This window comes from Chrysochloris asiatica, unplaced genomic scaffold (genome assembly GCF_000296735.1).
Source record: "Chrysochloris asiatica unplaced genomic scaffold, ChrAsi1.0 scaffold00081, whole genome shotgun sequence".
Classification (NCBI taxonomy): Eukaryota; Metazoa; Chordata; class Mammalia; order Afrosoricida; family Chrysochloridae; genus Chrysochloris; species Chrysochloris asiatica.
Window position 1 is genome coordinate 12,868,911 of NW_006408599.1, and position 5,177 is coordinate 12,874,087.

Consider the following 5,177-nt stretch of genomic DNA (forward strand, 5'->3'; position numbering starts at 1 on the left):
CTCCGATCTTTCCCCCATGTGGTCTCACCGAAGATGGCGGCTCCTGGAGCAGCCGAGCGTCCCGGACTAGAAAGCAATAGATTTCTTGCTTCTGTCACAGATTCCCCCAGCTGTGAGCCTTCCAACCTTCTAAGTATTCCTTTATATGTGGTTCAGAGTTCTGGAACCATCCCTTGAGCCTGCTTGGTCGGGTATTCTGTGTTGTTGTTGGCGGAGCTCTCTGCTATACGTCCACCTGATCCGCCATCTTGTTTGTTCTAGATCCATGGCCTTTTAAGACGACAACAACAACATTTTATTGTGGTTTAAGTAAAAGTTTACAGAGCAAATTAGTTGCCCAACAATTCATCCACATTTTGTTTCATAATAGTACTTGTAATCCGTTCAGTGCAACAGCAATCTTCCGACTTCTTTCCTGGATTTCCAGTTTCCATTGACCTATCTTTCTTGCCTCTTCCTATCTTCTGAACTTTATTTTTGAGTAAGCATTGCCCTTTTGATCACATATTGTTGATCATTCTGAGGAACACATTCCTAAAGTTGTTAGGGTTCACTTTATAGGCCTGTCTACTGTTTGACTAAGAAGCTTTGGTAGTGTAGTGGTTACGAATCAGGCTGCAAACTTCAAGGTCAGCAGTTCAGAACTACCAGCTGTTCTGTGGGAGAAAGATGAGACTTTCTGCTCCCCTAAAGATTTAAAGCCTCAGAAACCCTCTACAGGGTCGCTATGAGTCAGAACCGACTTCATGGCACATAACCTATCTGGTTCTTCTGGTCTCAGGCTAGTGGACACTGGAGTTTGTGTAGCTCAGTAATCCTTTGTACTAATTGTTTCCTTGAGTTTTTTCTTTTCATTCTTCTTTGCTCCTGATGGGAAGAGACCAAGAGTTATATTAGATCTGTAGGGTTTTCCTTGGCTGATTTGCACAAGTGTATGGACAGGACTTTCTTTCCGGTCAGTCTTAGTCTGGAAGCTCTGCTGAAACTTGCTCAGTGTCATAATATACACATAGGCATAAAGTCCTTATCCAAAAGGTGGGTGAGCCAGACCACACAATACTGCAGTGGACAAATCTGCTGCAAAAGACCTCTTTAACGTGTTAATGAGCAAGGAGGTTACTTTGAAGACTAAGGTGCACCTGACCCAAGCCATGGTGTTTTTAATCATCTCATATGAACGTGAAGGCTGGACAACTTATAAGGAAAAATTATGGTTTTGTTGAAGAATATCAAAAGTATCACGGACTGCCAGAAAAACAAATAATCGATCTTGGAAGAAGTACAATCAGAAATTTCCTTAGAAGCTTCATCTCTTATGTTTTTGACTTGTTCTCAGGAGGGACCAGTCTTTGGAAAAAGACATCATGCTTGGTATAGTAGAGAGTCAGAGAAAATGTGGAAGAACCCCAACAAGACGTATTGGTACAATGGCTACAACAATGGGCTCATAAAAACAATTGTGAGGATGGGATAGGGCCAAGCAGTGTTTCATTCTATTGTGTAGAGCTGACTTGATGGCACCTAGCCACAACAGGCTGATACACGTCCCCATTTGTTGTTGTTGTTATGTGCCAGCGAGTCTATTCCAATCCACAGCAACCCTGTATAGGGTTTTCCAAGGAGTAACTGGTGAGCTTGAACCACTGACCTTGCAGTTCAAACCGACTTTGCAGTCCAGCACATTAACCCACAGTGCCATACCTGGACCCAATTTTTTTTTTTTACAGATAAGTAAATTGAGGCTCAAGGAGGGCAGGTAACTTGTCAAAGGTCATTCATGGAGTCAGCACCATAAAAATGGAAGGACTAAAGTCCACAGGTCCCAGAGAAGGCTGGGATGGAATGGGATTGTTCTGTAGTGTTCCACTGTCTGAAAGGAGACATAGATATGAATTGAGTTTGACTCCTGACCCCCTCCTCTTACTCACTCTGTATGAGCAAATTTCTGACCTCTCTGAGCTGGAGCTTCAGTTTCCACATCTGTAAAATAAGACTGACAAGTAAACCTGCTTGGCTTGGGTACTGGACATACACAGTGACTGGCCCACAGAAAGGGCTCAAGAAATGGTGGTGGCCCTGCTGCTGGAATGAGGAAGGCCTCACAGGACTCCTCAGCTGCCTCCGCACCTGGCCCCGCAGGAAGTCTGCAATGAGCTCAGAATAAAAGCTTTTCCTGCTGGTCAGCATGCCCCCCCTCCCCCCCGGCAGCCCCAGTCCACCTACCTCTGAGCCTTGGTGCCTTCACACACTGTCATTGCCCTCCTCCTGGGCCTCCTCAAAGGGGTAGACTCAAAGACTCATTGTTCTCCCCCCAGGCCCAAACCAGGCCTGGCCTGCCGGGAACCAGTAGTTAAAAATAGCCCCCACCAGAGTGTCTGGGTCCAGCTGCTTATCTCACCCCAGGGGTCAGGAGCTCCCCACACTCTTCCTGGCCACTACTCTGGGTGAAGTCCAGCTTGGCCAGCTTCCAGGTCAACCTCATCGGAGAGCCCAAACTCACACTTACAAAATATTTAGTGGAAAATTTGAGGCCAAGTATGATTTCCTGAGAGACAGGCCCCTGGTATAGACTTGAAGACTGTATGAATCCAGAGGTGGGGGTCGCTCAGCTTGTAGTGGGTTGGAGGAAGGGCCTGGAAGAACATGCCAGAAGAGGTAAGCAAAGAAAAACAGGGAAAGGCATTCCAAGTGGCAGGGACCAGAGAAGCAAAGGTAGAAAATTTGGAAGTGAGTCTGTAGGCGAAGTGCAGATTCAGCTGAAAAGGACCTTGTCATGGATTGAACTGTGTGCCCTCTAAAAATTATATGTCAGCTTGGTGATCCAAGATTCTCAGTGATTTGGCAGTTATGTAATGATGTAATTTGGCAGTTATGGAGTGAGGTAATCATCCCCATACTGTGATCACTTGTAAGGAGTCTAAGGTGAGGTGTAACACCCTTACTCAGTTCACAACACTGATGCAATGTTAGGAGAGTTTCCCTGGAGTGTGGCCTATGTCACCTTTTATCTTACAAGAGATAGAAAGGAGAGAGAAACCAGCAGAGAGAGGGACCTATTATCACCAAGAAAGAGAAGAGCCAGGAACAGAGCACATCCTTTGAACTGAGGGTCCTGCACTCCTAGAACTAGAAGAAGATCGATGTTAAGACACATGGAGATCTCCAAGGAATAGCAGACCCACAGATAATGAAAAGTAGCAAGGACCGTTCTCCAAAGCCAACAAAGAAAGAAAGCCTTTCCCCCGGGCTGGTGCCCTGAATTAGGACTTCTAACCTCCTAAAGTGCAAAAGGATACATTTCTGCTTGTTAAGCCATCCCCTTGTGGCATCTCTGTTACAGCAGCATTAGAGAACAAAGGCAGGCCCTGAGTTTTCCCTGACTTTTGAGGCCATGCCTTGTCTGGGGATGGGTCCAGTGGATGCTTTCATGTACAGGGGCCCAGTTCTCCTTCCTAAGGAGTAGTCATGAGCCTTGAAGGAGATGCTGAGGACTGATGATGTTGCCAAACTGAAATGAGAGTTTGCCGCCTGCCACTGTAGTCAATCACAGAGTCGGGGAACTATCCGATCCAAGCTTTATTAACAGTATGGAGGACAGGGAGAATAATCTCTCAAGACTGCCCTGTCCATTATAAAGAGCAGGGGCATTATACAGGGTAAGTTACTCTTGGATGTACACTTAATCTACTTACTTGGGAAAAGAAATCATATGACAACTTTTCTCCTCAAACATTCCACCTTTAGGGAAAAAGAAAAGGCAATAATCCTCTTCAAACATTCTATTTTTAGGGTCATAGCAGCTTAGTTCCTGAGATCACTATCTGAAAGGCCCAGGTGGGCTTAAGCATGTCCTGTTCTCCTCCTAGGACCATGAGGTCATCTTGGCTAATTTTTAAACTAACTTCTTCATTTACAGGGTTCTCATTTATAGAGAGCCAATCTGGTGTGGCACTGTGGATAATGTGCCAGACTGCAAAGCCGTTTGAACTGCAAGGTCAGTGGTTCAAGCTCACCAGCTGCTCCTCAGAAACTCTATACAGGGTCACTATGAGTTGGAATAGACTCGACGGCACTTCACAACAACAACAATGACTAAATCGACTCTATTTTGCTTAGATCGGTAGATCCATGCTATCAATTAGACTAAAGAAAGAAGCCCTCTGCCCCAGAGGGGTCTGCGTGTGGGTTGTGAAGGCCAAGGTTAGCCTGTAACCATTCAATTCTTCAACTACCAGTTTTCCAGTACCTGCTCTGGGCTGTGCCCTGGGCTGAGTGTGAAGAACACAGGCCCAGTCAGGGCCGAGCCCTTGAGGGGCTCATGGTCCAGCAATTTCAGGGCTGCGTCTCCTGAGCAGTGTGCTAAAGACTTCAAAAAAGATCTTCTGAGAAAAAAAAAAAAAAGATCTCCTGGAAGATGCTCTCTCCCCAAGTTGAGTCTGGAAAGTTGAGTAGGAGACAATCAGGTGAAAGGTGGTAGGAAGGGTGTTCCAGGAAGAAAGCAACATGTGCAAAGGCTCTGAGGGGCCCAGTTGGTATGCGTGAGGGGCAATAACAAGTTGGGGTCCAGCTCTCAAGGGAAATGAGTCCAGAAAGGTCTGAGGGGGCAAGATCCTATCCTTTTTTAAATCTCCACCGTGATAAACACATTAGTGACGCAGAGGAAGGTTGTTGAATGAAATTATTGAAAAGGGGGTTAGTCAACTAAATTGAGCAAATTAAATCCTAATTTTAAACTTAATTGGATTCTGGAAACTTGGTCACTGATTAATTACTCTGTAAGGAAGGCTTGGAGTCCCTAGGTGGGAAAAATGGTTAATGCAATTGGTTGCTAACTGAAAAGTTGGAAGAGGTACCTCAGAAGAAAGGCCTGGAAATTGACTTTCAAAAAGTCAGCCATTGAAAATGCTATGGAACAAAGTTCTACCCTAACACATGTCTGGGGCCACCTTCCTTCAACCACTACCATTACCAGTTGCCATTGAGTGGGTTCAGGTGATGATGGTGGCTGAAGGAAGGCTTGTACAGTGCGGGTTTATAATCAGTTTAAATAACACTCACCTGTATCACACAAATGTCATCCCAAGATTCATGGGTTCATTAGCCATAATTCTTTACCATTCCCACTATATACTACCTTTGCCAGGTGAGTGAACAGCTCCTCCTCTTAGAGAAAACAC